Genomic DNA, 22,801 nt, shown 5'->3' with positions numbered 1-22,801 from the left:
GATTCCTTACCTAGTAACATAATTTCTGACTTATTTTCATTTACTTTTGCCCCAGATGCTCTTTCATAAGTTTGTACATGTTTTAATATCAATTATATCCTCCTCTCCTTTTACCATTATATTCACGTCATCTGCATACTGTATTATTTTTACGTTTTCCTTACCTATACCTTTTATGTTTACGTCTTCCGATATCAGTGCTGCCAGCGGCTCTGCTACCAAGCTGTACAACAGCGCTGACATCGGACATCCTTGTCTCACTGACCTTGATATTTTAAAAGAATCAGTTAGTTCCCCGTTACATTTTATCTTGCTTTCCGCTCCTGTATACAACATATTTATCCATTCTCTCATTCTCTCCCCGAATCCAAACTTCTCTAACACCTTCCCCATGAACCCGTGATCTACTCTGTCAAAAGCTTTATTTAAATCAATCCCTAGCCATATTCCCCCCTCCCCTTCCATATCCCTGACCGTCTGTTTTATTGAAATGATTGAGTCTGCTATGTCTCTGTTTGGTATACTGTATGATTGTGTTTGTTCTATGATTGTTCCTATTACCTCCCTGATTCTATTGGCTATTGTTTTCGCTATGATTTTGTAGTCTGTGTTGAGTAGGCTGATTGGTCTGTAGTTGTCCAGATTTTTATTGTCCCCCTTGTTTTTGTAAAAAATAGTAACCACCCCTTCCCCTAAACTTTTTGGTATATGTTTCACTTTTTCCATATATTTACTCAATTTGTTCACCAAGGGCACCAGCTGCTCTTTGAAAGCTTGGTAGAATTCCGCAGTTAGGCCATCGCTCCCAGGACTTTTGTTTTTGTTTAACCCCTCTAAAGCACTTCTGATTTCTCCCTCTGTAAACTCACAATCACACCACATTTTATCGTCCTCGCTTAGTTTTTTCTTTAAGGCACCCAAAGCTCTGTTCACACTCACGCTATCACACTCCTGTCTCGAAAACAGGCTTTCATAATAGCCCTTTACTATTTCTAAAATTCCCTTTTTATCTGTCACACTTTTACCTGCTTCATTTAATAATTCGTTTATTTCTGTTCTTTTTTGTTTTTGTTTTTCCAGACCTAAAAAAAAGGCTGTACTCCTCTCCCCCTCATACATATATTGTATTTTACTCCTAATGGCTGCACCCCTACTCTTTTTAAGTTCAATCACTCCCAACTGTTCTTTTAAATGTATGTATTTTTCGACATCTACATTATCTACACTGTCAAGCGATGCTATTTCCTCACTTAGTTGTTTTCTCAAATTCTCTTCCTTTCTATTTTCTCTCCACTTTTTCTCTTTACTATAATTGATACACTTTTTTTTAATTCTGACTTTTACACTATCCCACCACACATTCATATCTTCACTCTCATTCCACTCATATCCCACATCATTCAACAATCTTTCCATACTTTTCACAAACATTCCATCATCCAGCAAGCTTGCATTAAAGCACCATATCCCTCCTTTACGTACATTCGTTTCTTTTCTAAACGTGATTTCTATTCCAGCGTGATCGCTCCACATATTAGTTTTATATTCAACTTCTTTAATCCACCTCACTACCTCGCATGTCACCAAAGCATAATCTATTCTAGATTGTTTTAATCTATTCAGTACAATTTGTCTCCTGGAGAACACCCTCTCCCATGGATGTAGCAATCTCCAAATATCAATGCATTGTTTCGTTATCATTATATCTTTAAGTGTCCCCCTGCTCACATCCCCCTTAAACACATAATTTTTTGACACATCGGTGGGTGTCATCGCCACATTAAAGTCACCGATTATTATACAATTCCTTTCCCACCATTTGCTTATTGCAATGAAGAATGTTTTCCTTTCTTTTTCTCCATTCGGTGCATATATATTTATGATTCTTATATTTTTCGTTTCATACACACAGTCTATTACTATTATTCTTCCTTCTTTGTCTCCATAAACCAAATTTACCCCTGTTACCCGACCCGTTTTGACTAAAACCACCACTCCTCTCGCCCTCGACGTGCCATTGGAGCAGAAAATATGGCCCACAAAGTCTTTTTTTATGTCTTCCACCAGGGAATCATCCCACCTGGTCTCCTGCAGGCACAAAACGTCATTCTGCAAGGAAAGAATCGCATGTCTTTTTTCTTTGTTCCTTAGTCCATTCACGTTTATCGAAAATAAATTAAAGGCCATTATCATAAAAATAAAAACAAAAAAAACGGATTTACAGGGGTTATTGTCAGTCATTATTTGTCCTTACATTTCAATTTTTTCACCAACTTTTTTCGTTGTCCAAGACTTAGTCTTTTTTGCGCACTCGCCAGTTCACTCACATCCATTTCGCTGTCCGTTTCATTGGGACTGGTGCTTTTACCCGTATTATTTAGCGTGATTTTTCTCCCTCCCGCCTGTCCAACACCACTCTCAGGCATCTCCCTCCCCTCTGTGCTCATGCTTACCCCCGGGTCTTCTGCCACGTCCCTTCCGTCTCCTTTTTTCCCTCTCTCGCTCGTTTTTCGCTGCTTCTGCTGTCCTCCCTCTCCAGCCAGCTCCGGCGTCTCCAGCTCGCACTCTGACGCCCGTTCTCCTCCGCTCTCTCCGCTCTGCTCCATTTCTCCGTCACTGTTCTCGTCTTCTCTGATCTCCTTCCTGCTTGCTCCGATCACCTCCTTCTCCTCCGCCTCCTCCTCGTACACCTCCTCCGCCTCGTCTTCATCCTCGTACACCTCCTCCACCTCGTTCTTGCTTTCCTCTCCGTTCTCACACTCACATTCATTTTCTCTTTTTTTACAGTTTGTGCATTTTGTGCTGTTCGCGCTGCACTCTCGCGCAAAGTGTCCCTGCACCCCACAGTTGTGGCACATAAATTCTGGACACTCTCTCAGGATGTGTCCCGGCTGGATGCACATCCTGCACACTTTTTGTTGTCTATCATGTATTACTCTAAAGTATTCGTTCCCCATCACAGTGTTAAACTTTGTGGAGTAAGGGAGTGACTGTACCTGGTCATTAAATCTGACCCGGACAAACCTCGTTCCGTCAGCTATCATTGTTCCAGGCCACATTCTGCGTTTTATTGGTGATGTCGGTTTCACTCCCCATCCCGTCAGCTTCCAAACTATTTCTTCATCTGTGATATACGCTGGCAGGTTTAAAAAAGACACCACCAGCTCATCATTATTTAGTTCTCTCGCCACGACTCTGGTCTCTCCGATTTTAAATCCATCCAGCAGCCTTTCCTTTCCTTTAATGTTGCTCACCGTCACCTCCAGTTTTTCAGGTCCCAGGGTTCTGCACGCCAGCAGGCCCCCACAGATCATTTTTATGTTGCTCATGACGTGATTTAGAGGAACTTTGTCTCCCACCATTTCAATGTTTAGTGTTAGTTTTCTCTCAAAAGACACTTTTGCTTCCTCTTTTTCTGCTCTCTCGCCACCTCTCCCATTCTCTGCATGCGGAGCAATCAGCCCGCCGCTCCTCTCTCTTCCTCTCTCTCCGTCATCCATTCCGTTCCCTGTTTCATTTGCCGTTTTCATCCGTCCTTTTTGTCCGTCGTTCTTCTCGTTGTCGTTTAATCCATTCCTTTGTTTCAGTGCCATGTTTGTTTGTTCACGTTGTTGTCCGTTCTCTTTTCCTTTTTCCATCTCTCCAGTCCGTGGTCCTGTCATCTTTGTGATCCGTCCGTGTGAGTTTGCTCGCGACATACGAGCAAACATTCACAAAAAACAAAAATTCTTCACAAAATTGTGGAAAAAAAACAGGAAAAAAAGGTGAAAAGAAAAACGATCCCCCTAACAGTCAGTGACTGCTGGGGGACATTCACTCACAATCTGAGGTATTTAAATAAATCCAAAGCGCATCCAAAAAAACAAACAAATTAGTCCAGCTGTCCTGCTCAGTACTGACACGTCAGCTCTCCTTCAGCACCACACAAACTCTGACAGCAAAAGGGGCGTGTTCAGGGTGGTATGGCCGTAAGCCATTATTGTGTGCAGAAAGGGGCCTTTTAAAGATGTCATGCCCTTGATTCTGGCTAAATTTTTGGACATGTGAATATGTCTCTATATGATAAAACAAAAAAAACATATGATCAAAAAAATGAAAAAGCTTACAGCATCTGGTATTCCCAGGCAGTCTCCCATCCAAGTACTAACCAGGCCCTACCCTGCTTAGCTTCAGAGATCGGACGAGATCAAGCGTGTTCAGGGTGGTATGGCCATAAGCCATTATTGTGTGCAGACAGGGGCCTTTTAAAGATGTCATGCCCTTGATTCTGGCTGAATTTTTGGACATGTGAATATGTCTCTATATGATAAAAAAAAAACATATGATCAAAAAAATGAAAAAGCTTACAGCACCTGGTATTCCCAGGTGGTCTCCCATCCAAGTACTAACCAGGCCCGACCCTGCTTAGCTTCCGAGATCGGGCGTGTTCAGGGTGGTATGGCCGTAAGCCATTATTGCGTGCAGATAGGGGCCTCTTAAAGATGTCATGCCCTTGATTCTGGCTGAATTTGTGGACATGTGAATATGTCTCTCTATGATTAAAAAAAACATATGATCAAAAAAATTAAAAAAGCTTACAGCATCTGGTATTCCCAGGCGGTCTCCCATTCAAGTACTAACCAGGCCCGACCCTGCTTAGCTTCCGAGATGGGGCGAGATCGGGCGTGTTAAGGGTGGTATGGCCGTAAGCCATTATTGTGTGCAGACAGGGGCCTTTTAAAGATGTTATGCCCTTGATTCTGGCTGAATTTTTGGACATGTGAATATGTCTCTATATGATAAAAAAAAAAAACATATGATCAAAAAAATGAAAAAGCTTACAGCACCTGGTATTCCCAGGCGGTCTCCCATCCAAGTACTAACAAGGCCCGACCCTGCTTAGCTTCCTAGATCGGACGAGATCAGGCGTGTTCAGGGTGGTATGGCCGTAAGCTGTTATTGTGTGCAGACAGGGGCCTTTTAAAGATCTCATGCCCTTGATTCTGGCTGAATTTTTGGACATGTGAATATGTCTCTATATGATAAAAAAAGAACATATGATCAAAAAAAATGAAAAAGCTTACAGCACCTGGTATTCCCAGGCGGTCTCCCATCCAAGTACTAACCAGGCCAGACGCTGCTTAGCTTCCAAGATCGGACAAGTTCAGGGTGGTATGTCCTTAAGCCATTATTGTGTGCAGAAAGGGGCCTTTTAAAGATGTCATGCCCTTGATTCTGGCTGAATTTTTGGACATGTGAATATGTCTCTATATGATAAAAAAAAAACATATGATCAAAAAAATGAAAAAACTTACAGCACCTGGTATTCCCAGGCGGTCTCGCATCCAAGAACTAACCAGGCCCTACACTGCTTAGCTTCCGAGATCGGACGAGATCGGGCGTGTTCAGGGTGGTATGGCCGTAAGCCATTATTGTCTGCAGATAGGGGCCTTTTAAAGATGTCATGCCCTTGATTCTGGCTGAATTTTTGGACATGTGAATATGTCTCTCTATGATAAAAAAAAAACATATGATCAAAAAAATAAAAAAAGCTTACAGCGTCTGGTATTCCCAGGCGGTCTCCAATCCAAGTACTAACCAGGCCCGACCCTGCTTAGCTTCCAAGATCGGACGAGTTCAGGGTGGTTTGGCCGTAAGCCATTATTGTGTGCAGAAAGGGGCCTTTTAAAGATGTCATGCCCTTGATTCTGGCTGATTTTTTGGACATGTGAATATGTCTCTATATGATAAAAAAAAACATATGATCAAAAAAATGAAAACGCTTACAGCACCTGGTATTCCCAGGTGGTCTCCCATCCAAGTACTAACCAGGCCCGACCCTGCTTAGCTTCCGAGATCGGACGAGATCGGGCGTGTTCAGGATGGTATGGCCGTAAGCCATTATTGTATGCAGAAAGGGGCCTTTTAAAGATGTCATGCCCTTGATTCTAGCTGAATTTTTGGACATGTGAATATGTCTCTATATGATAAAAAAAAAACATATGATCAAAAAAATGAAAAAACTTACAGCACCTGGTATTCCCAGGCGGTCTCCCATCCAAGTACTAACCAGGCCCTACCCTGCTTAGCTTCCGAGATCGGACGAGATCAGGCGTGTTCAGGGTGGTATGGCCATAAGCCATTATTGTGTGCAGAGAGGGGCCTTTTAAAGATGTCATGCCCTTGATTCTGGCTGAATTTTTGGACATGTGAATATGTCTCTATATGATAAAAAAAACATATGATCAAAAAAAATGAAAAAGCTTACAGCGTCTGGTATTCCCAGGCGGTCTCCCATCCAAGTACTAACCAGGCACGACCCTACTTAGTTTCCGAGATCGGACGAGATCGGGCGTGTTAAGGGTGGTATGGCCGTAAGCCGTTATTGTGTGCAGAAAGGAGCCTTTTAAAGATGTCATGCCCTTGATTCTGGCTGAATTTTTGGACATGTGAATATGTCTCTATATGATAAAAAAAAAACATATGATCAAAAAAATGAAAACGCTTACAGCACCTGGTATTCCAAGGTGGTCTCCCATCCAAGTACTAACCAGGCCCGACCCTGCTTAGCTTCCGAGATCGGACGAGATCGGGCGTGTTCAGGGTGTTATGGCCGTAAGCCATTGTTGTGTGCAGACAAGGGCCTTTTAAAGATGTCATGCCCTTGATTCTGGCTGAATTTGTGGACATGTGAATATGTCTCTCTATGATAAAAAAAACATATGATCAAAAAAATAAGAAAAGCTTACAGCATCTGGTATTCCCAGGCGGTCTCCCATCCAAGTATTAACCAGGCCCGACCCTGCTTAGCTTCCGAGATGGGACGAGATCGGGCGTGTTAAGGGTGGTATGGCCGTAAGCCATTATTGTGTGCAGACAGGGGCCTTTTAAAGATGTTATGCCCTTGATTCTGGCTGAATTTTTGGACATGTGAATATGTCTCTATATGATAAAAAAAAAAACATATGATAAAAAAAATGAAAAAGCTTACAGCACCTGGTATTCCCAGGCGGTCTGCCATCGAAGTACTAACCTGGCCCGACCCTGCTTAGCTTCAGAGATCGGACGAGATCAGGCGTGTTCAGGGTGGTATGGCCGTAAGCTGTTATTGTGTGCAGACAGGGGCCTTTTAAAGATCTCATGCCCTTGATTCTGGCTGAATTTTTGGACATGTGAATATGTCTCTATATGATAAAAAAAGAACATATGATCAAAAAAAATGAAAAAGCTTACAGCACCTGGTATTCCCAGGCGGTCTCCCATCCAAGTACTAACCAGGCCAGATGCTGCTTAGCTTCCGAGATCAGACAAGTTCAGGGTGGTATGTCCTTAAGCCATTATTGTGTGCAGAAAGGGGCCTTTTAAAGATGTCATGCCCTTGATTCTGGCTGAATTTTTTGACATGTGAATATGTCTCTATATGATAAAAAAAAAACATATGATCAAAAAAATGAAAAAACTTACAGAACCTGGTATTCCCAGGCGGTCTCCCATCCAAGTACTAACCAGGCCCTACCCTGCTTAGCTTCCGAGATCGGACGAGATCAGGCGTGTTCAGGGTGGTATGGCCGTAAGCCATTATTGTGTGCAGACAGGGGCCTTTTAAAGATGTCATGCCCTTGATTCTGGCTGAATTTTTGGACATGTGAATATGTCTCTCTATGATAAAAAAAAACATATGATCAAAAAAATGAAAAAGCTTACAGCACCTGGTATTCCTAGGCGGTCTCCCATCCAAGTATTAACCAGGCCCGACCCTGCTTTGCTTCTGAGATCGGGCGTGTTCAGGGTGGTATGGACGTAAGGCATTATTGTGTGCAGAAAGGGGCCTTTTAAAGATATCATGCCCTTGATTCTGGCTGAATTTTTGGACATGTGAATATGTCTCTATATGATAAAAAAAAACATGATCAAAAAAATGAAAAAGCTTACAGCACCTGGTATTCCCAGGCGGTCTCCTATCCAAGTACTAACCAGGCCCGACCCTGCTTAGCTTCCAAGATCGGACGAGTTCAGGGTGGTTTGGCCGTAAGCCATTATTGTGTGCAGAAAGGGGCCTTTTAAAGATGTCATGCCCTTGATTCTGGCTGAATTTTTGGACATGTGAATATGTCTCAATATGATAAAAAAAAAACATATGATCAAAAAAATGAAAAAGCTTACAGCACCTGGTATTCCTAGGCGGTCTCCCATTCAAGTATTAACCAGGCCCGACCCTGCTTTGCTTCTGAGATCGGACGAGTTCAGGGTGGTATGGACGTAAGGCATTACTGTGTGCAGAAAGGGGCCTTTTAAAGATATCATGCCCTTGATTCTGGCTGAATTTTTGGACATGTGAATATGTCTCTATATGATAAAAAAAAAACATATGATCAAAAAAATGAAAAAACTCACAGCACCTGGTATTCCCAGGCGGTCTCCCATCCAAGTCCTAACCAGGTCCTACCCTGCTTAGCTTCCGAGATCGGACTAGATCAGGCGTGTTCAGGGTGGTATGGCCGTAAGCCATGATTTTGTGCAGACAGGGGCCTTTTAAAGATGTCATGCCCTTGATTCTGGCTGAATTTTTGGACATGTGAATATGTCTCTATATGATAAAAAAAAAACATATGATCAAAAAAAATGAAAAAGCTTACAGCACCTGGTATTCCCAGGCGGTCTCCCATCCAAGTACTAACCAGGCCCGACCCTGCTTAGCTTCCGAGATCGGACGAGATCAGGCGTGTTCAGGGTGGTATGGCCGTAAGCCATTATTGTGTGCAGAGAGGGGCCTTTTAAAGATGTCATGCCCTTGATTCTGGCTGAATTTTTGGACATGTGAATATGTCTCTATATGATAAAAAAAAACATGATCAAAAAAATGAAAAAGCTTACAGCACCTGGTATTCCCAGGCGGTCTCCCATCCAAGTACTAACCAGGCCCGACCCTGCTTAGCTTCTGAGATCGAACGAGATCGGGCGTGTTCAGGGTGGTATGGCCGTAAGCCATTACTGTCTGCAGACAGGGGCCTTTTAAAGATGTCATGCCCTTGATTCTGGCTGAATTTTTGGACATGTGAATATGTCTCTATATGATAAAAAAAAAACATATGATCAAAAAAATGAAAACGCTTACAGCACCTGGTATTCCAAGGTGGTCTCCCATCCAAGTACTAACCAGGCCCGACCCTGCTTAGCTTCCGAGATCGGACGAGATCGGGCGTGTTCAGGGTGTTATGGCCGTAAGCCATTGTTGTGTGCAGACAAGGGCCTTTTAAAGATGTCATGCCCTTGATTCTGGCTGAATTTGTGGACATGTGAATATGTCTCTCTATGATAAAAAAAACATATGATCAAAAAAATAAGAAAAGCTTACAGCATCTGGTATTCCCAGGCGGTCTCCCATCCAAGTATTAACCAGGCCCGACCCTGCTTAGCTTCCGAGATGGGACGAGATCGGGCGTGTTAAGGGTGGTATGGCCGTAAGCCATTATTGTGTGCAGACAGGGGCCTTTTAAAGATGTTATGCCCTTGATTCTGGCTGAATTTTTGGACATGTGAATATGTCTCTATATGATAAAAAAAAAAACATATGATAAAAAAAATGAAAAAGCTTACAGCACCTGGTATTCCCAGGCGGTCTGCCATCGAAGTACTAACCTGGCCCGACCCTGCTTAGCTTCAGAGATCGGACGAGATCAGGCGTGTTCAGGGTGGTATGGCCGTAAGCTGTTATTGTGTGCAGACAGGGGCCTTTTAAAGATCTCATGCCCTTGATTCTGGCTGAATTTTTGGACATGTGACTATGTCTCTATATGATAAAAAAAGAACATATGATCAAAAAAAATGAAAAAGCTTACAGCACCTGGTATTCCCAGGCGGTCTCCCATCCAAGTACTAACCAGGCCAGATGCTGCTTAGCTTCCGAGATCAGACAAGTTCAGGGTGGTATGTCCTTAAGCCATTATTGTGTGCAGAAAGGGGCCTTTTAAAGATGTCATGCCCTTGATTCTGGCTGAATTTTTTGACATGTGAATATGTCTCTATATGATAAAAAAAAAACATATGATCAAAAAAATGAAAAAACTTACAGAACCTGGTATTCCCAGGCGGTCTCCCATCCAAGTACTAACCAGGCCCTACCCTGCTTAGCTTCCGAGATCGGACGAGATCAGGCGTGTTCAGGGTGGTATGGCCGTAAGCCATTATTGTGTGCAGACAGGGGCCTTTTAAAGATGTCATGCCCTTGATTCTGGCTGAATTTTTGGACATGTGAATATGTCTCTCTATGATAAAAAAAAACATATGATCAAAAAAATGAAAAAGCTTACAGCACCTGGTATTCCTAGGCGGTCTCCCATCCAAGTATTAACCAGGCCCGACCCTGCTTTGCTTCTGAGATCGGGCGTGTTCAGGGTGGTATGGACGTAAGGCATTATTGTGTGCAGAAAGGGGCCTTTTAAAGATATCATGCCCTTGATTCTGGCTGAATTTTTGGACATGTGAATATGTCTCTATATGATAAAAAAAAACATGATCAAAAAAATGAAAAAGCTTACAGCACCTGGTATTCCCAGGCGGTCTCCTATCCAAGTACTAACCAGGCCCGACCCTGCTTAGCTTCCAAGATCGGACGAGTTCAGGGTGGTTTGGCCGTAAGCCATTATTGTGTGCAGAAAGGGGCCTTTTAAAGATGTCATGCCCTTGATTCTGGCTGAATTTTTGGACATGTGAATATGTCTCTATATGATAAAAAAAAAACATATGATCAAAAAAATGAAAAAGCTTACAGCACCTGGTATTCCTAGGCGGTCTCCCATTCAAGTATTAACCAGGCCCGACCCTGCTTTGCTTCTGAGATCGGACGAGTTCAGGGTGGTATGGACGTAAGGCATTACTGTGTGCAGAAAGGGGCCTTTTAAAGATATCATGCCCTTGATTCTGGCTGAATTTTTGGACATGTGAATATGTCTCTATATGATAAAAAAAAAACATATGATCAAAAAAATGAAAAAACTCACAGCACCTGGTATTCCCAGGCGGTCTCCCATCCAAGTCCTAACCAGGTCCTACCCTGCTTAGCTTCCGAGATCGGACTAGATCAGGCGTGTTCAGGGTGGTATGGCCGTAAGCCATTATTGTGTGCAGACAGGGGCCTTTTAAAGATGTCATGCCCTTGATTCTGGCTGAATTTTTGGACATGTGAATATGTCTCTATATGATAAAAAAAAAACATATGATCAAAAAAAATGAAAAAGCTTACAGCACCTGGTATTCCCAGGCGGTCTCCCATCCAAGTACTAACCAGGCCCGACCCTGCTTAGCTTCCGAGATCGGACGAGATCAGGCGTGTTCAGGGTGGTATGGCCGTAAGCCATTATTGTGTGCAGAGAGGGGCCTTTTAAAGATGTCATGCCCTTGATTCTGGCTGAATTTTTGGACATGTGAATATGTCTCTATATGATAAAAAAAAACATGATCAAAAAAATGAAAAAGCTTACAGCACCTGGTATTCCCAGGCGGTCTCCCATCCAAGTACTAACCAGGCCCGACCCTGCTTAGCTTCTGAGATCGAACGAGATCGGGCGTGTTCAGGGTGGTATGGCCGTAAGCCATTACTGTCTGCAGACAGGGGCCTTTTAAAGATGTCATGCCCTTGATTCTGGCTGAATTTTTGGACATGTGAATATGTCTCTCTATGATAAAAAAAAAACATATGATCAAAAAAATAAAAAAAGCTTACAGCGTCTGGTATTCCCAGGCGGTCTCCCATCCAAGTACTAACCAGGCCCGACCCTGCTTAGCTTCCAAGATCAGGCGTGTTCAGGGTGGTATGGCCATAAGCCATTATTGTGTGCAGAGAGGGGCCTTTTAAAGATGTCATGCCCTTGATTCTGGCTGAATTTTTGGACATGTGAATATGTCTCTATATGATAAAAAAAACATATGATCAAAAAAAATGAAAAAGCTTACAGCGTCTGGTATTCCCAGGCGGTCTCCCATCCAAGTACTAACCAGGCACGACCCTACTTAGTTTCCGAGATCGGACGAGATCGGGCGTGTTAAGGGTGGTATGGCCGTAAGCCGTTATTGTGTGCAGAAAGGGGCCTTTTAAAGATGTCATGCCCTTGATTCTGGCTGAATTTTTGGACATGTGAATATGTCTTTATATGATAAAAAAAAACATATGATCAAAAAAATGAAAACGCTTACAGCACCTGGTATTCCAAGGTGGTCTCCCATCCAAGTACTAACCAGGCCCAACCCTGCTTAGCTTCCGAGATCGAACGAGATCGGGCGTGTTCAGGGTGGTATGGCCGTAAGCCATTATTGTGTGCAGACAGGGGCCTTTTAAAGATGTCATGCCCTTGATTCTGGCTGAATTTGTGGACATGTGAATATGTCTCTCTATGATAAAAAAAAAAAAATATGATCAAAAAAATAAGAAAAGCTTACAGCATCTGGTATTCCCAGGCGGTCTCCCATCCAAGTATTAACCAGGCTCGACCCTGCTTAGCTTCCGAGATGGGACGAGATCGGGCGTGTTAAGGGTGGTATGGCCGTAAGCCATTATTGTGTGCAGACAGGGGCCTTTTAAAGATGTTATGCCCTTGATTCTGGCTGAATTTTTGGACATGTGAATATGTCTCTATGTGATAAAAAAAAAAACATATGATCAAAAAAATGAAAAAGCTTACAGCACCTGGTATTCCCAGGCGGTCTCCCATCGAAGTACTAACCAGGCCCGACCCTGCTTAGCTTCAGAGATCGGACGAGATCAGGCGTGTTCAGGGTGGTATGGCCGTAAGCTGTTATTGTGTGCAGACAGGGGCCTTTTAAAGATCTCATGCCCTTGATTCTGGCTGAATTTTTGGACATGTGAATATGTCTCTATATGATAAAAAAAGAACATATGATCAAAAAAAATGAAAAAGCTTACAGCACCTGGTATTCCCAGGCGGTCTCCCATCCAAGTACTAACCAGGCCAGACGCTGCTTAGCTTCCGAGATCAGACAAGTTCAGGGTGGTATGGCCGTAAGCTGTTATTGTGTGCAGAAAGGGGCCTTTTAAAGATGTCATGCCCTTGATTCTGGCTGAATTTTTGGACATGTGAATATGTCTCTATATGATAAAAAAAAAACATATGATCAAAAAAATGAAAAAGCTTACAGCACCTGGTATTCCCAGGCGGTCTCCCATCTAAGTACTAACCAGGCACAACCCTACTTAGTTTCCGAGATCGGACGAGATCAGACAAGTTCAGGGTGGTATGGCCGTAAGCTGTTATTGTGTGCAGAAAGGGGCCTTTTAAAGATGTCATGCCCTTGATTCTGGCTGAATTTTTGGACATGTGAATATGTCTCTATATGATAAAAAAAAACATATCATCAAAAAAATGAAAAAGCTTACAGCACCTGGTATTCCCAGGTGGTCTCCCACCCAAGTACTAACCAGGCCCGACCCTGCTTAGCTTCCGAGATCGGACGAGATCGGGCGTGTTCAGGGTGGTATGGCCATAAGCCATTATTGTGTGCAGAAAGGGGCCTTTTAAAGATGTCATGCCCTTGATTCTGGCTGAATTTTTGGACATGTGAATATGTCTCTATATGAAAAAAAAAAAACATATGATCAAAAAAATGAAAAAGCTTATAGCACCTGGTATTCCCAGGCGGTCTCCCATCCAAGTACTAACCAGGCCCGACCCTGCTTAGCTTCCGAGATCGGACGAGATCGGGCGTGTTCAGGGTGGTATGGCCATAAGTCATTATTGTGTGCAGAAAGGGGCCTTTTAAAGATGTCATGCCCTTGATTCTGGCTGAATTTTTGGACATGTGAATATGTCTCTATATGAAAAAAAAAAAACATATGATCAAAAAAATGAAAAAGCTTACAGCACCTGGTATTCCCAGGCGGTCTCCCATCCAAGTACTAACCAGGCCTGACCTTGCTTAGCTTCCGAGATCGGGCGTGTTCAGGGTGGTATGGCCGTAAGCCATTATTGTGTGCAGACAGGGGCCTTTTAAAGATGTCATGCCCTTGATTCTGGCTGAATTTTTGGACATGTGAATATGTCTCTATATGATAAAAAAAAAACATATGATCAAAAAAATGAAAAAACTTACAGCACCTGGTATTCCCAGGCGGTCTCCCATCCAAGTACTAACCAGGCCCGACCCTGCTTAGCTTCTGAGATCAGACGAGATCAGGCGTGTTCAGGGTGGTATGGCCGTAAGCCATTATTGTGTGCAGAAAGGGGCCTTTTAAAGATGTCATGCCCTTGATTCTGGCTGAATTTTTGGACATGTGAATATGTCTCTATATGATAAAAAAAAATATATGATCAAAAAAATGAAAAAGCTTACAGCACCTGGCATTCCTAGGCGGTCTCCCATCCAAGTACTAACCAGGCCCGACCCTGCTTAGCTTCCGAGATGGGACGAGATCGGGCGTGTTAAGGGTGGTATGGCCGTAAGCCATTATTGTGTGCAGACAGGGGCCTTTTAAAGATGTTATGCCCTTGATTCTGGCTGAATTTTTGGACATGTGAATATGTCTCTATATGATAAAAAAAAAAACATATGATCAAAAAAATGAAAAAGCTTACAGCACCTGGTATTCCCAGGCGGTCTCCCATCCAACTACTAACCAGGCCCTACCCTGATTTGCTTCTGAGATCGGACGAGTTCAGGGTGGTATGGACGTAAGGCATTATTGTATGCAGAAAGGGGCCTTTTAAAGATGTCATGCCCTTGATTCTGGCTGAATTTTTGGACATGTGAATATGTCTCTATATGATAAAAAAAAACATATGATCAAAAAAAATGAAAAAGCTTACAGCACCTGGTATTCCCAGGCGGTCTCCCATCCAAGTACTAACCAGGCCCGACCCTGCTTAGCTTCCGAGATCGGACGAGATCGGGCGTGTTCAGGGTGGTATGGCCGTAAGCCATTATTGTATGCAGAAAGGGGCCTTTTAAAGATGTCATGCCCTTGATTCTGGCTGAATTTTTGGACATGTGAATAAGTCTCTATATGATAAAAAAAAAACATATGATCAAAAAAATGAAAAAACTTACAGCACCTGGTATTCCCAGGCGGTCTCCCATCCAGGTACTAACCAGGCCATACCCTGCTTAGCTTCCGAGATCGGACGAGATCAGGCGTGTTTTTTTTTTTTTTTTAATCTTTTATTATCAAAATTACAAAAACATTTATAATTCTTTCACATCATTTACAACAAATGCTATTAAAATACATACACCCTCTAAATTAAACCTCCCCTCTGACGCAAACGGCACCCTAAAAACAATAAAAACATAGCATCAGGAAAAAAAACTCAAACCACCCCTGATACCCCCAACTCATGACAACTCTTCTGAGTCCCTCCCCCAAAGCAAACACCCCTCTGAAAACAAACCACAAAAACATACAAAAACCCCACAGTATTCTCAAAAAACCACTGAGAAAAAAAAACCACCAAATCAAATCACCCATTTTCCCCATGACCAAAAAAGAAGCCCTCGTACCAAAAAAACAAAAACAAAATAATTTAGACATCCCACATAATTCCCTCCTCATTTACTCTACACACATTCGCACCTTCCACAAACATTCTCACAAACTCACTCTCATTCGCTATGTACAACAATTTAAGATGTGCTTTCCATTCATTCACAAACATTCTCCACACATTCATTTTCTTACTTTCATAGAGTGCATAATTCCTTCTGTTAAAAACCGCTTTTCTTGCAAAAGCCAAAATTATATTCATTACATTGTGATTTTTTTGTTTTGTTCCCACCCCCAACAACACCGACAATTCCCACCCCCTTTCATTCCAACACTCATTCTTACTGCATTTCCCCAACATTTCTCTTATTTTTCCCCAAAAATAAACCAATTCCCCACACGTAACAAACAAATGTATTAAATCCTCATCCGTACTTTCACATACACAACACTTTCTTTCATACCTCTCCTTATGGATCTGATGCAGGACGATGCAGGTGAAGATCCTCCTGTGCCTCAGTTTGAAATCTAGGTCAAATATTGCATGTGGTGTATGCGGAATGTTAATGTTCTTCCATATCATGTTGCTTGTTATGTCCGGGTATGTGTCTGTCCATTTTACTTCGGATGTGGGTTTCTGTATTCTATGTGTGATTGCGCACCTATACCAAATTTTTGTAGTGACATCTGTAATGTTGTGTTTCTTCTCCCCTAGGCACAGGGAGATCCCCCCCACATCGTCCCGCATCACTCCCTCCTTCTCTTTGATTAATTTTTCCCATTCGCTCGACAAAGACAATTTTACATTTGCAAACACTCTCTCAATCACATCCTTTCTGCACACACACCCTTTATTTTTTAAACCCCTCACCACCATTTGTAAATCAAAATCCCCCCCACAGTTCAGTAAATCCCTTATTCTAATATATCCCGCTTTCGACATAGCTTCACACTTAATTACCCTCTCCCCATTTTTAAAATACGGGCTCGAGAGGAAGGGCAGTCGTAGCACTGACCCTCTCGTTCCGCACTCTGGTACAGTCCAGGATGAAACCTGATACCACGCACTGAGTACTTCCTGGAAAAACCGTGGCAAGTGTTTAAATGAATCCGGGTTATTGATCTGGTACAGGTTGTCCTCGTTGTAGAGTCCAAAACTGCACAGATATTGTTTGAAGTGGTTTTTCCAAACTACGTTCCGGTTCTGGTCCATAAATTTGCCTATCAATTTGACTCTTAGTGCTACTTTTTTTGTAAGTAAATCAATCAAAGCTAGCCCCCCCTGATCTTTAGCCCCTATTATTGTTTTGTGAGCTATACTCGCTGCTTTGTTTTTCCAAATAAAGTCCCTAATGGTCTTTGAAATCTCCTTAAAGGCCCAGTCCGGAAGCGTACAAGTACTGAGCGCATGATTCACTTTGGACAACACGAGAGCATTTGTTACGGCTACCCTTCCTCTCAACAATAGACCCCTCGCTTTCCACAAATTCAATGTTTTTTTAATTTTACCCACCACCTCTTTCCATGTTACATCATCACATTCATTCTCATTTTTCCCCATATTCACTCCCAACACTTTTCTTCTCTCACACACCGTTTTAAATCCCCACTTATTAACTAGATTGGATTCCTTACCTAGTAACATAATTTCTGACTTATTTTCATTTACTTTTGCCCCAGATGCTCTTTCATAAGTTTGTACATGTTTTAATATCAATTCTATATCCTCCTCTCCTTTTACCATTATATTCACGTCATCTGCATACTGTATTATTTTTACGTTTTCCTTACCTATACCTTTTATGTTTACGTCTTCCGATATCAGTGCTGCCAGCGGCTCTGCTACCAAGCTGTACAACAGCGCTGACATCGGACATCCTTGTCTCACTGACCTTGATATTTTAAAAGAATCAGTTAGTTCCCCGTTACATTTTATCTTGCTTTCCGCTCCTGTATACAACATATTTATCCATTCTCTCATTCTCTCCCCGAATCCAAACTTCTCTAACACCTTCCCCATGAACCCGTGATCTACTCTGTCAAAAGCTTTATTTAAATCAATCCCTAGCCATATTCCCCCCTCCCCTTCCATATCCCTGACCGTCTGTTTTATTGAAATGATTGAGTCTGCTATGTCTCTGTTTGGTATACTGTATGATTGTGTTTGTTCTATGATTGTTCCTATTACCTCCCTGATTCTATTGGCTATTGTTTTCGCTATGATTTTGTAGTCTGTGTTGAGTAGGCTGATTGGTCTGTAGTTGTCCAGATTTTTATTGTCCCCCTTGTTTTTGTAAAAAATAGTAACCACCCCTTCCCCTAAACTTTTTGGTATATGTTTCACTTTTTCCATATATTTACTCAATTTGTTCACCAAGGGCACCAGCTGCTCTTTGAAAGCTTGGTAGAATTCCGCAGTTAGGCCATCGCTCCCAGGACTTTTGTTTTTGTTTAACCCCTCTAAAGCACTTCTGATTTCTCCCTCTGTAAACTCACAATCACACCACATTTTATCGTCCTCGCTTAGTTTTTTCTTTAAGGCACCCAAAGCTCTGTTCACACTCACGCTATCACACTCCTGTCTCGAAAACAGGCTTTCATAATAGCCCTTTACTATTTCTAAAATTCCCTTTTTATCTGTCACACTTTTACCTGCTTCATTTAATAATTCGTTTATTTCTGTTCTTTTTTGTTTTTGTTTTTCCAGACCTAAAAAAAAGGCTGTACTCCTGTCCCCCTCATACATATATTGTATTTTACTCCTAATGGCTGCACCCCTACTCTTTTTAAGTTCAATCACTCCCAACTGTTCTTTTAAATGTATGTATTTTTCGACATCTACATTATCTACACTGTCAAGCGATGCTATTTCCTCACTTAGTTGTTTTCTCAAATTCTCTTCCTTTCTATTTTCTCTCCACTTTTTCTCTTTACTATAATTGATACACTTTTTTTTAATTCTGACTTTTACGCTATCCCACCACACATTCATATCTTCACTCTCATTCCACTCATATCCCACATCATTCAACAATCTTTCCATACTTTTCACAAACATTCCATCATCCAGCAAGCTTGCATTAAAGCACCATATCCCTCCTTTACGTACATTCGTTTCTTTTCTAAACGTGATTTCTATTCCAGCGTGATCGCTCCACATATTAGTTTTATATTCAACTTCTTTAATCCACCTCACTACCTCGCATGTCACCAAAGCATAATCTATTCTAGATTGTTTTAATCTATTCAGTACAATTTGTCTCCTGGAGAACACCCTCTCCCATGGATGTAGCAATCTCCAAATATCAATGCATTGTTTCGTTATCATTATATCTTTAAGTGTCCCCCTGCTCACATCCCCCTTAAACACATTATTTTTTGACACATCGGTGGGTGTCATCGCCACATTAAAGTCACCGATTATTATACAATTCCTTTCCCACCATTTGCTTATTGCAATGAAGAATGTTTTCCTTTCTTTTTCTCCATTCGGTGCATATATATTTATGATTCTTATATTTTTCGTTTCATACACACAGTCTATTACTATTATTCTTCCTTCTTTGTCTCCATAAACCAAATTTACCCCTGTTACCCGACCCGTTTTGACTAAAACCGCCACTCCTCTCGCCCTCGACGTGCCATTGGAGCAGAAAATATGGCCCACAAAGTCTTTTTTTATGTCTTCCACCAGGGAATCATCCCACCTGGTCTCCTGCAGGCACAAAACGTCATTCTGCAAGGAAAGAATCGCATGTCTTTTTTCTTTGTTCCTTAGTCCATTCACGTTTATCGAAAATAAATTAAAGGCCATTATCATAAAAATAAAAACAAAAAAAACGGATTTACAGGGGTTATTGTCAGTCATTATTTGTCCTTACATTTCAATTTTTTCACCAACTTTTTTCGTTGTCCAAGACTTAGTCTTTTTTGCGCACTCGCCAGTTCACTCACATCCATTTCGCTGTCCGTTTCATTGGGACTGGTGCTTTTACCCGTATTATTTAGCGTGATTTTTCTCCCTCCCGCCTGTCCAACACCACTCTCAGGCATCTCCCTCCCCTCAGTGCTCATGCTTACCCCCGGGTCTTCTGCCACGTCCCTTCCGTCTCCTTTTTTCCCTCTCTCGCTCGTTTTTCGCTGCTTCTGCTGTCCTCCCTCTCCAGCCAGCTCCGGCGTCTCCAGCTCGCACTCTGACGCCCGTTCTCCTCCGCTCTCTCCGCTCTGCTCCATTTCTCCGTCACTGTTCTCGTCTTCTCTGATCTCCTTCCTGCTTGCTCCGATCACCTCCTTCTCCTCCGCCTCCTCCTCGTACACCTCCTCCGCCTCGTCTTCATCCTCGTACACATCCTCCACCTCGTTCTTGCTTTCCTCTCCGTTCACACACTCACATTCATTTTCTCTTTTTTTACAGTTTGTGCATTTTGTGCTGTTCGCGCTGCACTCTCGCGCAAAGTGTCCCTGCACCCCACAGTTGTGGCACATAAATTCTGGACACTCTCTCAGGATGTGTCCCGGCTGGATGCACATCCTGCACACTTTTTGTTGTCTATCATGTATTACTCTAAAGTATTCGTTCCCCATCACAGTGTTAAACTTTGTGGAGTAAGGGAGTGACTGTACCTGGTCATTAAATCTGACCCGGACAAACCTCGTTCCGTCAGCTATCATTGTTCCAGGCCACATTCTGCGTTTTATTGGTGATGTCGGTTTCACTCCCCATCCCGTCAGCTTCCAAACTATTTCTTCATCTGTGATATACGCTGGCAGGTTTAAAAAAGACACCACCAGCTCATCATTATTTAGTTCTCTCGCCACGACTCTGGTCTCTCCGATTTTAAATCCATCCAGCAGCCTTTCCTTTCCTTTAATGTTGCTCACCGTCACCTCCAGTTTTTCAGGTCCCAGGGTTCTGCACGCCAGCAGGCCCCCACAGATCATTTTTATGTTGCTCATGACGTGATTTAGAGGAACTTTGTCTCCCACCATTTCAATGTTTAGTGTTAGTTTTCTCTCAAAAGACACTTTTGCTTCCTCTTTTTCTGCTCTCTCGCCACCTCTCCCATTCTCTGCATGCGGAGCAATCAGCCCGCCGCTCCTCTCTCTTCCTCTCTCTCCGTCATCCATTCCGTTCCCTGTTTCATTTGCCGTTTTCATCCGTCCTTTTTGTCCGTCGTTCTTCTCGTTGTCGTTTAATCCATTCCTTTGTTTCAGTGCCATGTTTGTTTGTTCACGTTGTTGTCCGTTCTCTTTTCCTTTTTCCATCTCTCCAGTCCGTGGTCCTGTCATCTTTGTGATCCGTCCGTGTGAGTTTGCTCGCGACATACGAGCAAACATTCAAAAAAAAACAAAAATTCTTCACAAAATTGTGGAAAAAAAACAGGAAAAAAAGGTGAAAAGAAAAACGATCCCCCTAACAGTCAGTGACTGCTGGGGGACATTCACTCACAATCTGAGGTATTTAAATGAATCCAAAACGCATCCAAAAAAGAAACAAATTAGTCCAGCTGTCCTGCTCAGTACTGACACGTCAGCTCTCCTTCAGCACCACACAAACTCTGACAGCAAAAGGGGCGTGTTCAGGGTGGTATGGCCGTAAGCTGTTATTGTGTGCAGAAAGGGGCCTTTTAAAGATGTCATGCCCTTGATTCTGGCTGAATTTTTGGACATGTGAATATGTCTCTATATGATAAAAAAAAAACATATGATCAAAAAAATGAAAAAGCTTACAGCACCTGGTATTCCCAGGCGGTCTCCCATCCAAGTACTAACCAGGCCTGACCTTGCTTAGCTTCCGAGATCGGGCGTGTTCAGGGTGGTATGGCCGTAAGCCATTATTGTGTGCAGACAGGGGCCTTTTAAAGATGTCATGCCCTTGATTCTGGCTGAATTTTTGGACATGTGAATATGTCTCTATATGATAAAAAAAAACATATCATCAAAAAAATGAAAAAGCTTACAGCACCTGGTATTCCCAGGCGGTCTCCCATCCAAGTACTAACCAGGCCCGACCCTGCTTAGCTTCCGAGATCGGACGAGATCGGGCGTGTTCAGGGTGGTATGGCCATAAGCCATTATTGTGTGCAGAAAGGGGCCTTTTAAAGATGTCATGCCCTTGATTCTGGCTGAATTTTTGGACATGTGAATATGTCTCTATATGAAAAAAAAAAAACATATGATCAAAAAAATGAAAAAGCTTATAGCACCTGGTATTCCCAGGCGGTCTCCCATCCAAGTACTAACCAGGCCCGACCCTGCTTAGCTTCCGAGATCGGACGAGATCGGGCATGTTCAGGGTGGTATGGCCATAAGTCATTATTGTGTGAAGAAAGGGGCCTTTTAAAGATGTCATGCCCTTGATTCTGGCTGAATTTTTGGACATGTGAATATGTCTCTATATGAAAAAAAAAAAACATATGATCAAAAAAATGAAAAAGCTTACAGCACCTGGTATTCCCAGGCGGTCTCCCATCCAAGTACTAACCAGGCCTGACCTTGCTTAGCTTCCGAGATCGGGCGTGTTCAGGGTAGTATGGCCGTAAGCCATTATTGTGTGCAGACAGGGGCCTTTTAAAGATGTCATGCCCTTGATTCTGGCTGAATTTTTGGACATGTGAATATGTCTCTATATGATAAAAAAAACATATGATCAAAAAAAATGAAAAAGCTTATAGCACCTGGTATTCCCAGGCGGTCTCCCATCCAAGTACTAACCAGGCCCGACCCTGCTTAGCTTCTGAGATCGGGCGTGTTCAGGGTGGTTTGGCCGTAAGCCATTATTGTATGCAGAAAGGCGCCTTTTAAAGATGTCATGCCCTTGATTCTGGCTGAATTTTTGGACATGTGAATATGTCTCTATATGATAAAAAAAAAACATATGATCAAAAAAATGAAAAAACTTACAGCACCTGGTATTCCCAGGCGGTCTCCCATCCAAGTACTAACCAGGCCCTACCCGGCTTAGCTTCCGAGATCGGACGAGATCAGGCGTGTTCAGGGTGGTATGGCTGTAAGCCATTATTGTGTGCAGAGAGGGGCCTTTTAAAGATGTCTTGCCCTTGATTCTGGCTGAATTTTTGGACATGTGAATATGTCTCTATATGATAAAAAAAACATATGATCAAAAAAAATGAAAAAGCTTACAGCACCTGGTATTCCCAGGATGTCTCCCATCCAAGTACTAACCAGGCCCGACCCTGCTTAGCTTCCGAGATCAGACGAGATCGGGCGTGTTCAGGGTGGTATGGCCGTAAGCCATTATTGTGTGCAGAAAGGGGCCTTTTAAAGATGTCATGCCCTTGATTCTGGCTGAATTTTTGGACATGTGAATAT

General features: G+C 42.6%; 31 non-coding genes and 17 pseudogenes across 31 annotated transcripts; all 48 read right to left on the bottom strand.

The window, feature by feature from the left end:
• Positions 1–4,099: 4,099 nt before the first annotated feature.
• On the bottom strand, positions 4,100–4,218 carry LOC132964616 (5S ribosomal RNA). The gene has a single exon (XR_009669584.1). It is a non-coding gene; the product is annotated as a 5S ribosomal RNA (ribosomal RNA).
• Positions 4,219–4,340: 122 nt separating this feature from the next.
• LOC132964634 (5S ribosomal RNA) lies at positions 4,341–4,449 on the bottom strand (annotated as a pseudogene).
• A 122-nt stretch (positions 4,450–4,571) lies between these two features.
• On the bottom strand, positions 4,572–4,690 carry LOC132963877 (5S ribosomal RNA; annotated as a pseudogene).
• Positions 4,691–4,814: 124 nt separating this feature from the next.
• LOC132964607 (5S ribosomal RNA) lies at positions 4,815–4,933 on the bottom strand. Its single transcript, XR_009669576.1, has one exon. It is a non-coding gene; the product is annotated as a 5S ribosomal RNA (ribosomal RNA).
• Positions 4,934–5,287: 354 nt separating this feature from the next.
• Positions 5,288–5,406, bottom strand: LOC132964645 (5S ribosomal RNA). Its single transcript, XR_009669609.1, has one exon. It is a non-coding gene; the product is annotated as a 5S ribosomal RNA (ribosomal RNA).
• Positions 5,407–5,529: 123 nt separating this feature from the next.
• Positions 5,530–5,638, bottom strand: LOC132964184 (5S ribosomal RNA; annotated as a pseudogene).
• A 121-nt stretch (positions 5,639–5,759) lies between these two features.
• LOC132964227 (5S ribosomal RNA) lies at positions 5,760–5,878 on the bottom strand. The gene has a single exon (XR_009669217.1). It is a non-coding gene; the product is annotated as a 5S ribosomal RNA (ribosomal RNA).
• A 122-nt stretch (positions 5,879–6,000) lies between these two features.
• Positions 6,001–6,119, bottom strand: LOC132964326 (5S ribosomal RNA). The gene has a single exon (XR_009669310.1). It is a non-coding gene; the product is annotated as a 5S ribosomal RNA (ribosomal RNA).
• Positions 6,120–6,240: 121 nt separating this feature from the next.
• LOC132963893 (5S ribosomal RNA) lies at positions 6,241–6,359 on the bottom strand (annotated as a pseudogene).
• Positions 6,360–6,481: 122 nt separating this feature from the next.
• On the bottom strand, positions 6,482–6,600 carry LOC132964505 (5S ribosomal RNA). The gene has a single exon (XR_009669480.1). It is a non-coding gene; the product is annotated as a 5S ribosomal RNA (ribosomal RNA).
• A 121-nt stretch (positions 6,601–6,721) lies between these two features.
• On the bottom strand, positions 6,722–6,840 carry LOC132964686 (5S ribosomal RNA). The gene has a single exon (XR_009669646.1). It is a non-coding gene; the product is annotated as a 5S ribosomal RNA (ribosomal RNA).
• A 123-nt stretch (positions 6,841–6,963) lies between these two features.
• LOC132964454 (5S ribosomal RNA) lies at positions 6,964–7,082 on the bottom strand. Its single transcript, XR_009669431.1, has one exon. It is a non-coding gene; the product is annotated as a 5S ribosomal RNA (ribosomal RNA).
• Positions 7,083–7,436: 354 nt separating this feature from the next.
• LOC132964475 (5S ribosomal RNA) lies at positions 7,437–7,555 on the bottom strand. Its single transcript, XR_009669450.1, has one exon. It is a non-coding gene; the product is annotated as a 5S ribosomal RNA (ribosomal RNA).
• Positions 7,556–7,676: 121 nt separating this feature from the next.
• On the bottom strand, positions 7,677–7,785 carry LOC132964144 (5S ribosomal RNA; annotated as a pseudogene).
• Positions 7,786–7,904: 119 nt separating this feature from the next.
• Positions 7,905–8,013, bottom strand: LOC132964085 (5S ribosomal RNA; annotated as a pseudogene).
• Positions 8,014–8,366: 353 nt separating this feature from the next.
• Positions 8,367–8,485, bottom strand: LOC132964696 (5S ribosomal RNA). The gene has a single exon (XR_009669656.1). It is a non-coding gene; the product is annotated as a 5S ribosomal RNA (ribosomal RNA).
• Positions 8,486–8,608: 123 nt separating this feature from the next.
• Positions 8,609–8,727, bottom strand: LOC132964081 (5S ribosomal RNA). Its single transcript, XR_009669184.1, has one exon. It is a non-coding gene; the product is annotated as a 5S ribosomal RNA (ribosomal RNA).
• A 119-nt stretch (positions 8,728–8,846) lies between these two features.
• On the bottom strand, positions 8,847–8,965 carry LOC132964331 (5S ribosomal RNA). Its single transcript, XR_009669315.1, has one exon. It is a non-coding gene; the product is annotated as a 5S ribosomal RNA (ribosomal RNA).
• Positions 8,966–9,087: 122 nt separating this feature from the next.
• Positions 9,088–9,206, bottom strand: LOC132964503 (5S ribosomal RNA). Its single transcript, XR_009669478.1, has one exon. It is a non-coding gene; the product is annotated as a 5S ribosomal RNA (ribosomal RNA).
• A 121-nt stretch (positions 9,207–9,327) lies between these two features.
• LOC132964685 (5S ribosomal RNA) lies at positions 9,328–9,446 on the bottom strand. Its single transcript, XR_009669645.1, has one exon. It is a non-coding gene; the product is annotated as a 5S ribosomal RNA (ribosomal RNA).
• A 123-nt stretch (positions 9,447–9,569) lies between these two features.
• On the bottom strand, positions 9,570–9,688 carry LOC132964453 (5S ribosomal RNA). Its single transcript, XR_009669430.1, has one exon. It is a non-coding gene; the product is annotated as a 5S ribosomal RNA (ribosomal RNA).
• Positions 9,689–10,042: 354 nt separating this feature from the next.
• On the bottom strand, positions 10,043–10,161 carry LOC132964473 (5S ribosomal RNA). The gene has a single exon (XR_009669449.1). It is a non-coding gene; the product is annotated as a 5S ribosomal RNA (ribosomal RNA).
• A 121-nt stretch (positions 10,162–10,282) lies between these two features.
• LOC132964143 (5S ribosomal RNA) lies at positions 10,283–10,391 on the bottom strand (annotated as a pseudogene).
• A 119-nt stretch (positions 10,392–10,510) lies between these two features.
• LOC132964082 (5S ribosomal RNA) lies at positions 10,511–10,619 on the bottom strand (annotated as a pseudogene).
• A 353-nt stretch (positions 10,620–10,972) lies between these two features.
• Positions 10,973–11,091, bottom strand: LOC132964695 (5S ribosomal RNA). Its single transcript, XR_009669655.1, has one exon. It is a non-coding gene; the product is annotated as a 5S ribosomal RNA (ribosomal RNA).
• Positions 11,092–11,214: 123 nt separating this feature from the next.
• LOC132964070 (5S ribosomal RNA) lies at positions 11,215–11,333 on the bottom strand. The gene has a single exon (XR_009669183.1). It is a non-coding gene; the product is annotated as a 5S ribosomal RNA (ribosomal RNA).
• A 119-nt stretch (positions 11,334–11,452) lies between these two features.
• On the bottom strand, positions 11,453–11,571 carry LOC132964330 (5S ribosomal RNA). The gene has a single exon (XR_009669314.1). It is a non-coding gene; the product is annotated as a 5S ribosomal RNA (ribosomal RNA).
• A 123-nt stretch (positions 11,572–11,694) lies between these two features.
• Positions 11,695–11,803, bottom strand: LOC132964063 (5S ribosomal RNA; annotated as a pseudogene).
• Positions 11,804–11,924: 121 nt separating this feature from the next.
• Positions 11,925–12,043, bottom strand: LOC132963892 (5S ribosomal RNA; annotated as a pseudogene).
• Positions 12,044–12,164: 121 nt separating this feature from the next.
• Positions 12,165–12,283, bottom strand: LOC132964254 (5S ribosomal RNA). The gene has a single exon (XR_009669243.1). It is a non-coding gene; the product is annotated as a 5S ribosomal RNA (ribosomal RNA).
• A 124-nt stretch (positions 12,284–12,407) lies between these two features.
• Positions 12,408–12,526, bottom strand: LOC132963937 (5S ribosomal RNA; annotated as a pseudogene).
• A 123-nt stretch (positions 12,527–12,649) lies between these two features.
• Positions 12,650–12,768, bottom strand: LOC132964303 (5S ribosomal RNA). Its single transcript, XR_009669288.1, has one exon. It is a non-coding gene; the product is annotated as a 5S ribosomal RNA (ribosomal RNA).
• Positions 12,769–12,891: 123 nt separating this feature from the next.
• On the bottom strand, positions 12,892–13,000 carry LOC132964127 (5S ribosomal RNA; annotated as a pseudogene).
• A 122-nt stretch (positions 13,001–13,122) lies between these two features.
• On the bottom strand, positions 13,123–13,241 carry LOC132964668 (5S ribosomal RNA). The gene has a single exon (XR_009669631.1). It is a non-coding gene; the product is annotated as a 5S ribosomal RNA (ribosomal RNA).
• A 121-nt stretch (positions 13,242–13,362) lies between these two features.
• Positions 13,363–13,481, bottom strand: LOC132963907 (5S ribosomal RNA). The gene has a single exon (XR_009669167.1). It is a non-coding gene; the product is annotated as a 5S ribosomal RNA (ribosomal RNA).
• Positions 13,482–13,603: 122 nt separating this feature from the next.
• LOC132964286 (5S ribosomal RNA) lies at positions 13,604–13,722 on the bottom strand. The gene has a single exon (XR_009669273.1). It is a non-coding gene; the product is annotated as a 5S ribosomal RNA (ribosomal RNA).
• Positions 13,723–13,844: 122 nt separating this feature from the next.
• Positions 13,845–13,953, bottom strand: LOC132963954 (5S ribosomal RNA; annotated as a pseudogene).
• A 122-nt stretch (positions 13,954–14,075) lies between these two features.
• On the bottom strand, positions 14,076–14,194 carry LOC132964229 (5S ribosomal RNA). The gene has a single exon (XR_009669219.1). It is a non-coding gene; the product is annotated as a 5S ribosomal RNA (ribosomal RNA).
• A 121-nt stretch (positions 14,195–14,315) lies between these two features.
• On the bottom strand, positions 14,316–14,434 carry LOC132964608 (5S ribosomal RNA). The gene has a single exon (XR_009669577.1). It is a non-coding gene; the product is annotated as a 5S ribosomal RNA (ribosomal RNA).
• A 123-nt stretch (positions 14,435–14,557) lies between these two features.
• LOC132964194 (5S ribosomal RNA) lies at positions 14,558–14,666 on the bottom strand (annotated as a pseudogene).
• Positions 14,667–14,788: 122 nt separating this feature from the next.
• LOC132964040 (5S ribosomal RNA) lies at positions 14,789–14,907 on the bottom strand. Its single transcript, XR_009669180.1, has one exon. It is a non-coding gene; the product is annotated as a 5S ribosomal RNA (ribosomal RNA).
• Positions 14,908–21,192: 6,285 nt separating this feature from the next.
• Positions 21,193–21,301, bottom strand: LOC132963952 (5S ribosomal RNA; annotated as a pseudogene).
• A 121-nt stretch (positions 21,302–21,422) lies between these two features.
• LOC132964682 (5S ribosomal RNA) lies at positions 21,423–21,541 on the bottom strand. Its single transcript, XR_009669642.1, has one exon. It is a non-coding gene; the product is annotated as a 5S ribosomal RNA (ribosomal RNA).
• A 122-nt stretch (positions 21,542–21,663) lies between these two features.
• LOC132964389 (5S ribosomal RNA) lies at positions 21,664–21,782 on the bottom strand. Its single transcript, XR_009669370.1, has one exon. It is a non-coding gene; the product is annotated as a 5S ribosomal RNA (ribosomal RNA).
• A 122-nt stretch (positions 21,783–21,904) lies between these two features.
• LOC132963910 (5S ribosomal RNA) lies at positions 21,905–22,013 on the bottom strand (annotated as a pseudogene).
• A 121-nt stretch (positions 22,014–22,134) lies between these two features.
• Positions 22,135–22,243, bottom strand: LOC132964008 (5S ribosomal RNA; annotated as a pseudogene).
• A 122-nt stretch (positions 22,244–22,365) lies between these two features.
• On the bottom strand, positions 22,366–22,484 carry LOC132964449 (5S ribosomal RNA). The gene has a single exon (XR_009669426.1). It is a non-coding gene; the product is annotated as a 5S ribosomal RNA (ribosomal RNA).
• Positions 22,485–22,605: 121 nt separating this feature from the next.
• Positions 22,606–22,724, bottom strand: LOC132964397 (5S ribosomal RNA). Its single transcript, XR_009669377.1, has one exon. It is a non-coding gene; the product is annotated as a 5S ribosomal RNA (ribosomal RNA).
• Between the last annotated feature and the right edge of the window lie 77 nt (positions 22,725–22,801).

The sequence above is a fragment of the Labrus mixtus genome, unplaced genomic scaffold (genome assembly GCF_963584025.1).
Source record: "Labrus mixtus unplaced genomic scaffold, fLabMix1.1 SCAFFOLD_62, whole genome shotgun sequence".
In the NCBI taxonomy this organism is placed as follows: domain Eukaryota; kingdom Metazoa; phylum Chordata; class Actinopteri; order Labriformes; family Labridae; genus Labrus; species Labrus mixtus.
This window is presented reverse-complemented; position numbering and strand designations above follow the sequence as displayed.